We start from the raw sequence: 13992 nt of genomic DNA, 5'->3' as shown, positions 1-13992 counted from the left end.
TCTAATTTTATTATTAAAACTAAGTCAAACCAACTCCCATTCACGAATTTAACTCATGTATCAATAATTCTTCTTGAAAAAGTCTGTGCAAAATAATGTTGAAACAAACTGTCAATTTGAATCGTACAACCTTTCCAAATTTACGCTCTGAAATCTCGACTTTATCGACATCGTCAGGGACATCTGCCATTGACACTTAAATGAACTTGACATGTTTTAGATTAAGTATTTTCAGATTTGGATTTTTAGCAGCTTTGAGGTATGATAACATTTTTTTCCTCTAGAAATCCAAGTTTTCTCCTTTAAAAACTCGAGCAGAAAAGCTTTACAAAATTCTGTTTTGTTAAAAGAAAATGATTAGAAATAACTTTTACTTATTGTACTGTGCAATAATCATTTTGCTGATTCCCATCTGATTTTAGGCTTCTATTATAAAATCTCAGTCACATATTGCTACAATTTTGACGAATCTTCCTGGTGGGTCCTAGAGATAAATAATGTGTTTTAGAAATGTAGATTTGAGATTTCAATATAAACTACTTATAGAATTGCTTTCACCTCATTTTGTTGCATCAGGAGCAATCACAATATTACTGCTTCCCAGGGATCCAGAATATCAGCTTAGACACATCTCTGGTGCACATTTAGTGCAGCCAGCCTTTTGCTGACCTGTTATTTCATGTAATTTCTTCAAATAGTTATAAGTGGCAATGCTAGATCAGCTCTTTCATACAATTTATATTTCCCTTAAGTTGGTTCCAGACAAACAACCTTCATTTCTATGTGTTTTTTTTCTTCCTGTAAAGCACATAATCCCCCTCTACTGCACAAATGCACAGGCATTTTTGGGAGTTATAAATTATGTAAACTGAAACAAAAAATTTAGAAAAAGGTGTACACATTTTTATTTTTTTTGTGTAAAAATGTATAAACTCATAGGTGTAAATATCCCAGAGTCATGAAAATCAACTCTGATCGTAGTTGCATGGTTACATTCTATTTAAAGGAACAGTTCAGTGTTAAAATAAACACTGGCTAAATATATAGTATGTGCAAAATAAAAAATGTTTCTAATATAGTTAGTTAGCCAAAATTTTAATCCATAAAGGTTGGAGTGAGCGGATGTCTAACCTATAACAGAAAACAACTTTCTGCTTTTCATCTCTCTAACTCTGAGTTAGTCAGCGACTAATGGTACATAACTGTTAGTGAGTTTGCAATTAATCCTCAGCATTCAGCTCAGATTCAAAAGCAACATGACCCATGTGCCTCCCCTCAAGTCTCTGATTGGTTCCAATCAGTGGAAACCGAGAGAACTGAAAAGCAGGTAGTAGTGTCCTAGCTATTATGTGAGACATCCTCTCACTTCAGCCTTTATAGATTAAATTTTTGGCTAACTATATTGAATTTTTTTTTTTTTTTGCAAAGCCTATCTATTTACCAAGTTTTTATTTTTATGCTGAAGAATTCCTTTTTTTATGATTGTGCGCATGTGTTTGTAATACACACAGATACAAGTATATGCATATACACATTCACATGCATACCCCAAAGCTCTCTATATATTGCCTGTCCAAGAAGTCCTTCTTAAAAGCACTGAGGAAATCTTCCATCATAGCATTATTAAGCAGTGTATTCCACAGCTTCAGTACTCTCATAGTGATAGTGTCATATTTAAATTTACGGATAATATAATATATATGTATAGAATATATTCTTGTTATATTGTTGCTCGTCTATCGATATGATTCTCAACTAGGGATATATGATTCTCGCCCATGATGAGTAAGATGGGACATCTGCCTCAGGGAAATATTATTATCCTTGGGTGTAACGGGTGGTTTATTGTGCTTTGTCCTAATATGTGTACATAAATCCCTAGCTACCTGTCTATAATGTATTTATAAATAATTATTATTATCCTGTTAAGAAGCCCTTCTTCAGAGAAAATTGTTGCATGCCTATGTGCTCTTCTCAGTCCATTAATTTCAGGACTGGCATCCAAAACTCCACCTCAAATGCATGATGTAATCTTAGGGTGTATTTTATAAAATTCTGTTATGCTAAAATTATACTTTTATCCTTTGCATTAATGCCCTATATATAAGAGCACTTTATTAGCTTTAGCCTACCTACCACTGCATAGAGTTATAAATTCTACAATCTTACTTAATTAAAGGACAAGGAAAGCCTCATTCCCTGGGGTGGTAGCAATATATGTTTATATTTAATATACTAACCTATGGAATAAACAGAACACCATGCACCATGTTACTTACATTTTCTGGGCATTTGTAGCAAAGACTTGTGCATGTGCTGTAGCAAAAAATCTGAACATTTCTGAAGACACATATTTGGTTAAAGTAATTAAGATGGTGTTGCATTTGTTTTTCCATAGGCCTGAGCATCTTTTTCTTCAAAGTTCCAGTCTGGAGAAAAAACTTAGCGATTACATATTGGAACCTCCTCATGAATTAGATTTCCCTGGTCCTTTAAAGAGGCCCCAACAACATGACATGCATTGGGGTGGCTTAATATTCAACCAGAATCTTGAGCACAGATTTCTACTAAACAATGAAAGGCATACAATGAGCATCCACATGCATGGCCATTACTAAGGTGCCTTTCAGTAAGCAATAGAAGGAGCTCTTGTGGATGCAAGATGTAGCAGGAACCCTGCATTTAGCATCTGCCAGTGACAGATATAGGTATCCATCTGGTATTGATCCATCTGGAAACCCGTTATACAGAAAGCTATGAATTACAGGAAGGGCATCTCCCCTAGACACCATTTTAATCAAATAATATAACATTTTAAAAATGATTTTCTTTTTCCCTGTAATACTAAAACAGTACTTGATCCCAACTAAGATTTAATTAATCTTATTGGAGGTTTTATTTTAATGTTTAAATTATTTCTTAATAGACAATGTAAGGTGATCCAAATAACTGAAAGATCCCAGCCCATTCTGGATAGTAGGTCCCATCCCAGTATTAGGTATAGGGCTGGTCTGATCCAAGAGAACAGAGTGTATATGTCCTGGGCCAGGGAGAACTGCTTAATTAATTTTGTGCCAATAAGCAAGCTTAGCACTTCCTAAGTCTAATATTTATAAAAAGATTCCTAGTTGTGGTACTACCTGATATGGTCTGTGTTTCCAATCCCTAAATTCAAGACTATAAAAATAAACAGACGATACAGATATAATTGGGGTATATAGTTTCTCTTTTGGAATTTTTTTTCACCTTTTTTATTACTGACTAACATTTACAACTATAACTGTAGTAACAAATATTATTTTCGTAGGTCTGCATTAGTATATAGAAACCTGAATACATGAATATGTGATGATTTCTCATTGGGACTGATAGTAAGTTTTAAGAAAACTTTCAAAGAATTACATTTTGCACATTAAATTTAATAACCACTTAAAAGTTGCCCAGTTTCTCATAAATATGTTTTCACAGCCACTGAGTTTGATGTAATTTCACACATCAGCAACCATATGTCTCCAGCTAGCTGGGTAGTCTGATCTTACTGTCCCATATTATTAAACATATTTTAGTTTGATATCAATACAATAACCCAAAATAATAAGTTGCAGACTTTCTGAACCACACATGGAAGTAAATATTTACAGAATCTAATTTTAAAATCTTTAAAAAAGGTGGCCCTTTTTAATATGTTCAATATGTTCTTTATATAAGCAATTTCTTTGAGATAATTCCCTAAAGATTGTATGCATTATGTACTGCATTATAATTAGACTTCATTTTCTAGATTTAAATGCATTATTCTACAGTAAACATGTAAAGTTATTATCTACAGGGTACAAAATATTAGCTTTGATTAATGCCTCATTTGAATTACATGAATTAATAGTGATGATTGAATTTGATGATTTGATTTGCAGCAAAATTCTGCATTTCACCATCTGCATATTATTCAGTGAATCTGAGGCAAAAATGCGCTGAAAATCTTTTTTGCTGAAACCATAAAGTCGCTGCAAGAAAAATTCCCATTGACATTTTGAGTGAGAAATAACTTGAGAAAAAATACCTATTAACGTTAATGCATTTGGAAAATAGTTGCAGAGACAAAAATTGATCTAAAAAGCTTTAGTTCTGAAGATTTTTTCTTTTCTTTCTTAACACATTTAAATGCGGTTCAAATATAACAGAAAAGCTTATTTCTTAGATGTTCCATGCAGTACTGATCTGTGTTGAAACTTCATACTACAGTGTATGTTCCATGCAGTACTGATCTGTGTTGAAACTTCATACTACAGAGTATATTGGCGAGAACTAGATTACGATTACCAATACCTGACAAAACAAATCACTGCTTTTATTTGTAACCAATTTATTTCTAAAATTGAATGCTGAAACTGAATAAAACATAATTGTTATAAAAGAGAACATAAGTTCTTCTTTGTCATAATCATAGGCTTGCAGTAGTCTGTGTATATCAGGGACTTTTTATTTCTGTGATGGGTTTGATGAAAGTTTTTTCTTGCACTCATTTGACAGTGCATACCTACTCATCATCATTGGGAATTAGTTTGCTTTTCATTAGAACAGAATATTTGAATATGAAATGTTATTGATAACCTTTAAAATCATTGTTGTATTGTTTTGAGGTTGAATTTTTTTTGATTTTTGCTGAGGCTAAATATAAGTTCTGTCATTTCCACAAATGCCATAAAATCAGAACATAGCACACTATTTTCTATTATTCCTTTTTTATGCCTCTTTGTCCCCATAAAGAAATAGAGAATGACTATGAAAAAAACATCAAGTGTGTGAGCAAGACCCAGAGTATGCTTGCCAGCGTATAGAAAGCCATAAATCTCTAATTTCTCTGTAATTTTAATCATACAGATGTATCTCAGGTTGAGGCTAAATATAAATTCTGTCATTTCCACAAATGCCATAAAATCAGAACATAGCACTGCTATATGGAATGTAGACCGGGATGCCAGGGGCCCACCAGAAAACCTTAGACTGTGGGCCCACTTTCAAACTATTATTCCTCCTCTCCTCACTTAACCTGTTTATTCTCCTAGTCTCTTATATCTACATACTATCCTTTATTCTTCCATAATTAAACCTCTTTTTTCCCCCATAAAGAAATAGGGAATGACCATGAAATAGGCCAAATGGTTAGAAGCAAGAGGAACCACTGACACCTGGGCCCACCGGGAGTTCCTGGTATCCTGGTGGGCCAGTCCGACACTGCTAGCAAGAATCTCCTTGTGGGGATGTCCTCCACTGCTTTTCTTAAATTCTTGAAACAACATTAATATGAAGTTTATGTGGAGTGCTAGTGCTCACAAGCATTGTTTGCATTAAGATATAAGCAAAGTGATGATAAATCACTGATATATGTGTCGTTTCAGTTAGGGATACTGTAGCTTATAGAGGAAACACATTTGCAGTTGTTGTAATACAGTTCACAATGTGCATCAGGTATTAACTTCAAAGTAACAAGAATGGATGGTTCCCTAACAATAACTGTTCTTCCTGCATTCTCTATTACACCAACTCCATGTCCAATGTTATAAGTGGAGGTGCTCCAATTAATGCTGAAAAGGTCAAGCAACTCTGAAGTGACTATTATAGCCATCTGCACAGATTTCTGTGCATATAGCATTTATATAAATATTATTAGCATTAGCATTTTCACATTTGCCAAATGCATTGAAGTCAATGGGCAACAAATTTTTTGGGCGTGCAGCAATTTTTTTCACTCATTGGCGTCTATGGTTGTTTTTTTTCATGGCGAAGCATTGACAACATGAAGCACAAAGACATCTCTGGCATTTTGTATGGTATGAATCTTTGTGTATATATTTCTAGAACCCAATAAATATCATCTATGGAAATGCTACAGTTGATATTAAATCTTTGACAGATTAATGGCCATAGTAGTCATTCACAATTACAATTAAAGGTTTTCCCATAACGTTACATTTTATATATATATGGTTGCGGAATGATGTGTATATGGAAATTGAGGAGGAGCATATTGCCCAATGTGAAAGTATATTGTATGCTCGTGTCCGAAATACTGTGATACAAAGTAAATATTCCGATGATGGAACATCATTTATTTTTAATACATGACATAGAGATACAGGAGCCATGTCTTGAGCCTATGTGGCTCTCTATCAAGCTTGATAAAGAAACATTTACTACTGGATACTGGAGTGCTATTTTCTAAAGAATTACTTGAATGATACGAATATGAAGATTTTTGTATATTGTGTTATAGCTTATGGGTCAAGAAAGCCTGTGACATGCACCTCACGCCAGATAAAAAAAATTGTGTGTCTTGATTTGATCTTAGCTTTTATAAGATTTCAATCCAATAATTCGTTTTTTTTTTTTTAACAAATCCAGTGCAGCTTTATATTTTTTTTTTTTACATAATGTGGAACAGCATGCTTTAAATCTTCTAAAAATATATCAGCATTGAAAATCCCTTTACAAAATGTTTTGACAATCACAGGGATTAAGGCTGGATTAGTCAACATCAAGCAGAAACCATTGTCTTATAACAGAGAAAACACAAATCAATCAAAAAGAGACTTGTTGGTTTAAACAGTACACTATGGGAAATCTAAAGCTGGTTTCTAAAGCTTTCTGGATAAATTTTCTAGATAAAGTATCCTATAACTTTTACAGCTAAAACAAACTCATGGTATAACCAAACTGGATAATTATTGATTCTTAGTGAATCAAACTTGCATTTAATTCAAATTTCAACATTATGGACAGGTATTGTCACTTTAGGTAACTGTAGCAGAGTTCAAATGTCCCTGCATGCAACAGATGCAAACAAATGGCTTTTTCTTTTCCAAATGATGAATTGTTTTAAGTTTTCAAATAAAAAAAAAATACCAAGTCAGTACAATCAAGTATGTCGTTTTCTATTATGATTATGTATAAGCAATTATTTTTTTGCAAAAGAAATGGCAAACAATGTAGTGAATCTGTACTAGAATTTCATTGTGCATTATATCTAGTATAGGTCAACTGGACTTGCTGAGTAATCAATGAAGACGTTTCACTACTCATCCGAGCAGCTTCTTCAGTTCAACTGACTGGTGTGGGAAGTTCTCGGCATATAAACTCTTCCACTAATCCATTTACAACACATGGCGGATTCAGAACACTTCACACATCCATTCATGCAACTCTCACAAGTAACACCTGTATCTAGGAGTTGCATGACACATTGGATAATCCTATCACAGTAACTACACAGAATCAACACCTCTGTGAATTTCTTCAGATGTCACCTCTCTGAAGAGTTACAATGTGCCATTGTGATTGGATTAGTGGATGAGTTTATATGCCGAAAACTTCCCACACCAGTCAGTTGAACTGAAGAAGCTGCTCGGATGAGTAGTGAAATGTCTTCATTCAAGTCCATTTGTTTTTAGATTGACCTATACTAGATATACCATGACCTGGATGAATGAAAATCTTCATAGTCATTGTGCATTATGTTTTTCCGAAAAAAAATTCAAGAAATAAAATGTACATTGACTCCAATGCATTTGTCGCCAGAATTGGGAGATTTTTTCTGTTAAGCAAAAAGGGCAGTTTCATTAATTAAGGTCTGATTTCCAGGGTCAGTGCTACTTAAAGGAACAGTAGCCAAAAAATGTAAAGTGTTTTCAAGTTATGAAAATATAATGTATTGTTGTGTTTCACAAGTAAAACTGGTGTGTTTGCTTTAGAAACTCTACAATAGTTTATATAAACAAGCTGCTGTGTAGCCATGGGGGCAGCCATTCAAAGCTGAAAAAGAAGAAAGGGCACAGGATACACAGCAGATAACAGATAAGCTCTGTAGTATACAATGGGATTCTTCAGAACAGATCTTTTATCTACTGTGTATTCTGTGCTGGAATCCCTGCCCTCATGGCTACACAGCAGCTTGTTTATATAAACTATAGTAGAGTTTCTTAAGCAAACACACCTGTTTTACCAGTGCAGGGCAACAGTACATTATTGTCATTGATTTAAAACACTTATTTTTTTGTTGTTACTGTTCCTTTAAGGTGATTAAATTACACTAAAATACATTCATATACAGGTATGGGATCTGTTATCCATAATGCTAGAGACCTGGGGTTTTCCAGATAAGGGATCTTTCCATAATTTGGATCTTCATCCCCTAAATCTACTAGAAAATCCTCTAAACATTAAATAAACGAAATGGGATTTATTTAATTGGGTTTATCGAACATGTACCAAATCAAAATCGATATGGTTACAGTTGCCCCTGATCTTTTCATTTGGAAACAATTATGGCTGTTGATTGACTTTTAATTCACTTTTCAATAGTTCACTTTTTCCACGACTTCTTTTCTTATTCAAACTTTAAAGCTTTAAAGAAAATATGAGCAGTATGAAATTAGGCTAATGGAAGTGGTGGAATGGTGCCATTTTTGACATAGTATTACTAATATAGGTTTCTTTATTTCTTGAATTAAAAAACAGCACATACCCTGTTGTCCTTAACTTGATCTATATGCTCTGAGTGTTTAATGTAAGTTAGTTTATAACTTGTCAGTCTTCCCATAGTCTGTATTCAACTATGTTAAACACACATTGGGACATGGAAGCAAAAATGCTAAAATGACAATTTCAAATATGTACTTACAAAGTATTTACCTAGGGATCACTTCTACAAAAGTGTATAAAGAAAGATGTTAGAATTAGTGATGGGCGAATTTATTCGCCAGGCGCGAATTTGCGTGATTCTCCGCCGGCGAATAAATACATTTGCGAAAAATTCGCTGGCGAAAATTAAAATGGACGCCGGCGTCCGTTTTTTGGATGCCGGTCCATTTTTCGTCAAAAAAATGGACGCCGGTGCCGTTTCGCATATTTTTCACCTTTCGCGAATTTCGCAGGAAAATTCTCCACTTTATGTAATGCCATATGGAATTATTCAGGGTGTTTAGTTTCCATGAAAAGTGCAAACAACTGTTTCATTATTGATTATTTAAGATCACACAATCCAAATCAGACACTTTATTTTCTTTAAGGCAATTTATTCAGATACAGGGATGACCCTTTTAGTTTGCAAAACAAAAATCTTGTAACTATGTTTTTAGGGTAATTCTAGCTATCTTTCAGCCTATGACATAGAGGGATTTTTGATAATCCGAGTTTATGATAAAGTAGTGCACTCAGGAATTAACAGAATAAGACCTACAGTATATTTGGCATTGGACCTGGGTCACTGGTGCTCTTTAATTTTGCATTTGGCACACTTGTGACATAGTAATACCATGACACAGCATCATATGCGATATTGGTGCAATGTTATGTCTTGCTGATTCATGTGCCATGGGCAGAGTGTTTCTGATACTTTGCTAAAGGAAGTGGTTAATCTGGCATTTTTTAACCTGCTCTGTTCTTTGCAATAGCATAGCTGGCCCTGTGAACCATAAGCCTTAACAGGATTAATTAGCAGATCGATCAAGGTCACAAATCATAGCAAAGCAAACTACTTATACATATTTGTAAAATATGCAGATGTATCTAAAGTTGATGCATTAATTACCAGAAACCCATTAAACAGAAGTTTCAAAGGCCATCTGCCGTAAACTTTTAAACATTTTAATCAAATAATTCACATTTTTAAAATGATTAGCTTTTTCTCTGTAATAATAAAATAGTACTTAATCCCAGCTAATATATAATGAATCTATATTGCAGGCAAAACAATCTTATTGGGTTTATATAATATTTACATGATTTTTTAGTTGACCTTTTGGTGATCTAGATTACAGAAAGATCCTTTATCCAGAAATCCTTAGGTCCTGAACATTCTGGATAACAAGTCAAATACCTTTATTTGTAAGGAACATATTGAGATGATAGTATTCCATGAATGGTGATAATTTCACGAAACATAATCTGCCTGATATCACTGAAGATGTCACTGTTTTTACAGATCTTAGAAGAGAGCATATCAAATTGTGTTACTGACAAAGACCTAAATATTTTAATTGTAGCCTTGGTGCTTCTCTTGGTTGCTCCTTAATTGTCTCTGTGTGGAATATACAAGCTACTGATAATATATTCTTAGATATATAACCCTGCAAGGGTGTAGTATGTAGTGTTTCATATGGACCCCTTGATGAACCATCTGTCACATGGCCTCCTACCTGTGAACCCCCATTGTCTTTTCTGATGATCCTCACTGTGACTTTTCTTTCAATTATAACTTATATTGCACAACATCTGTTTATTCTTTTGTTACCTTATTGTATTAGGAATCAAATATGTTGGATACTGTACCTGTAAATTAGAATTCTTCCTCCTTGTCAAGTCAGCTTTACCACAAATGTTGATGATATTGAGATAATTATCTGACAGTGGAAGGAAGGAGAAAGTCATATAGTTGTAGAGTGTTGCCGTTTTTGGCACAAGGATTTCTTCTCAATTTAAAATGCCTCGTGCCACTTTTCCTTATATGCAAAATAAGTTATTTTATTGTGCCATGGGCACTAGTCACAATTCTTATATACATGCTAATTAAATATTTATTATGTTTCTTATATGTTAAAATAATTCTTTATATACAGTGTATATACATATTTCCCATAGTACAGAAACTAATAGAACACAAATCACAATTTTTTTGTACTTGTTCCATTTTGTATTTATTTTTACTGTTGTTCTGATGACATCAGTGACCACATTTTCTCCAAATTTTCTGAGCTGAAAATTCCAACATAGTTAAGAACATCCTTTATTCTTATTTATTCAGAAGTTTTAAATAATCATCTTGCTGCTACTGTAAAAACAGCACAAAATTATACAGATGCTTGTAATTTAAGATGTGACATACAAGTACATACTGTCATCGCTTGCTAAGGGACATACAGCAAAATGTAAGCAGCGATGGAAATATTATACTCTTGCATGATGAAACAAATTTCTCAGATATAAATATGTAATATGCTGAGCTGCAAATATGCACTATAATAGATGGTCATTGTAAGTAAATGTCTACCAACACAAAAAAAATCAACTGCTTTTCAAATGAACATTTTTACTGAATGCTGAAAACTAGCAATAAAATGTTACCATGGGTTATAATTGTATATAATGGTAATGGTATATTATTTCATAGCTGGCAATCACTTTTTCAGTTAATTGTAGGAAAATGACACTGGGGAAAAAAATATGCAAAAAAATACATAGGATTTTTTTTTTTCGTAATTAAAAAGAATATTCACATTTAGTAATTTTTTTTAAAGATTTAAATATTATTGAATATGCCCATTAGAGGATTATTAAAGGAGAAGGAAAGGCTTGCAGCACTTGGGGGTGCTAAATGTTAGGCACCCCCAAGTGATTGTAGTTACTTACTTGCTCCTATCAGCAGAAAACTGCACCGGCCCAGGGGTTATACCAGTGAGCACCACAGAGAGATCTTCTTCAGTCTTCCTCTTTGTGCGGCTGTGCATGCACAGTAGAACGGAAAGCTGAACTTTAACTAAAAAGTCGGCTATTTCGTGCCCATGCAGAAGAAGACAGAAGTGGATCATTCTGTGGTGCTCGCTGGTATAACCCCAGGCCGGTGCAGTTTTCTGTGGCTAGGAGAACCGGCCTGGGTTTCAGGTAAATAACTACAATCACTTGGGGGTGCCTAAGTGCTGCAAGCCTTTCCTTCTCCTTTAATCAAAATTTTAATTTGTAAATTTTTAATTCAAATAAGCTCAATATTTGGCCAAGCTTGAATGTTTGTTTATTTATTAAAAAAGTTAAATGTAAAAAACGATCAAATCGAACCATAAGAAAGAGAACTTTAATGCATCGAGTTCCTAAAAAAATTAATTCCCACTGACTTTAATTCATGTTTATGGTGGTTAATAGAATTCTAAAATTCTAAAATTCAAGCTTTTTTAGACTCTAATCAAATGTGTGAGTTTTACCTCATTAAGAAAAACTCGAATCATCATAAAAATCTGAATAGTTAATCTAGACTGGAGTAAGGAGGACAACTCTTGGTAGGTTAACCATCAACTGTTTAGGTAGGCTGTAGGTTTTATTGGTATAGGATCTCTTATCTAAAATCAGAGATCAAAAAAGTCTCTAATTTACGAGACCCCAAAAGAGTCTATTTTAAGGAAATATTTTCTTTTTAAGTATTTCCTTTTTATCTGTAATAATAGAATAGTACCTCGAACACTAACTATGCTTCATAAAAGCATATTGGTGGGAAACAAATCCTATTGTTTTTTTTTTAATGTTTTAATGTTTTTCAGTAGACTTAAGGTATGGTAATCCAAATTACAGAAGAAAACCCTCAGTGGAAAACCTCCAGGTCCCAGTATTCTGAATTATAGATCCTGTACCTGCGTCTTAACAGCTGCAAATATCAAAAGACTACATTCATGTTCTCAAATATTTGAGCATAACTAGCAGTTCTAAATATGACTTTTTAGTATTTTGAAAGCAACAGGTTGTTTTTTGAGAAGTTGGATATCATACTTACAACCTGTTCTATAATACTTTTTGAATACATGTAAAAAGCATTTGTAAACTTTCAGCATTCATATGATAGCTTTTCCTGCAAGCATTTAATAATACATCAATGTAAAACCAGCTTTTTAAGAACATTCCAGCAGGGTATGTCTTCTAGATGTTACTGTTTATAAAGTTAGATGTTGCTGTTTATTAAATTACACCAACCAAACTTTTTTTTTTTAGTAATATGCGATATCAAATCTTAATTTGGAATACTTGTATGTATGTGTATATATATATATATATATATACATATACTGTATATATATATATATATTATATATTTACTGTATATATATATATATATTATATATATATATATATATATATATATATATATATATATTAGTGAAGCAGTATTCAGTTGTATGAAATTAAATAAAATGTGATAAACTGTCTGTGCAGAAATGTGAGTACCCTTGTAATTTTGCTATGAATGCATTTGAATGCATGTAACTGCTCAATACCGATTACTGGCAACACCAAATTGGTTGGATTAGCTCGTTAAGCCTTGAACTTCATAGGCAAATGTGTTGAATCATGAGAAAAGATATTTAAGGTGGCCAATTGCAAGTTGTGCTTCTGTTTGACTCTCCTCTGAAGAGTGACAGCATGGGATCCTCAAAGCAACTCTCAAACGATCTGAAAACAAAGATTGTTCAGTATCATGGTTTAGGCGAAGGCTTCAAAAAGCTATCTCAGAGGTTTAAACTGTCAGTTTCAACTTTAAGGAATGTAATCAGGAAATGGAAGGCTACAGGCACAGTTGCTGTAAAACCCAGGTCTGGCAGGCCAAGAAAAATACAGGATATACAGTATGTGGGAGGATTGTGAGAATGATTACAGACAACCCAAAGATCACCGCTAAACGTCTGCAAGAACATCTTGCTGCAGATAGTGTATCTGTACATCATTGCACAATTTGCACAAAGAACATCTGTATTGCAGGGTGATGAGAAAGAAGCTAATTTAGACAACCCACAGTCATTTTGGAACAGAGTGCTTTGGACTGATGAGACAAAAATGTTGTATATTTAGTTGTAACAAAAAGCACTTTGCATGGTGGAAGAAGAACACTGCATTCCAATAAAAACACCTGCTACCTACTGTCAAATTTGGTGGAGGTTCCATCATGCTGTGCGGCTGTGTGGATAGTTCAGGGACTGGGGCCCTTGTTAAAGTTGAGGGTCAGATGGATTCAACCCACAAAGTCACAAAGTTAAATTTAAGCAGGGGTTGGACATTCCAACAAGACAATGACCCTAAACACACTTAAAAAATCTACACTAAAAAATCTATTTAAAATCTGAATGCAAATAAAATCTAAAAACTATAGCTTTGATGCATATCAAGTTTTTTATATATTTTTTTGATGGTATCCAAGGCATTCTAAGACTTCTTTCACACTACAGAATAGCATGCAGTTTA

At 33.6% G+C, this 13992-nt stretch overlaps 1 protein-coding gene across 2 annotated transcripts in view; it reads left to right on the top strand.

Annotated features, from left to right (window-relative positions):
* sgcz.L (sarcoglycan zeta L homeolog) overlaps nt 1–13992 on the top strand; it is a 433181-nt gene that overhangs the window by 37938 nt on the left and 381251 nt on the right. The gene's annotated exons all lie outside the window — the stretch shown is intronic.

Source organism: Xenopus laevis, chromosome 1L, assembly GCF_017654675.1.
Source record: "Xenopus laevis strain J_2021 chromosome 1L, Xenopus_laevis_v10.1, whole genome shotgun sequence".
NCBI classification, from domain to species: Eukaryota; Metazoa; Chordata; class Amphibia; order Anura; family Pipidae; genus Xenopus; species Xenopus laevis.
This window is presented reverse-complemented; position numbering and strand designations above follow the sequence as displayed.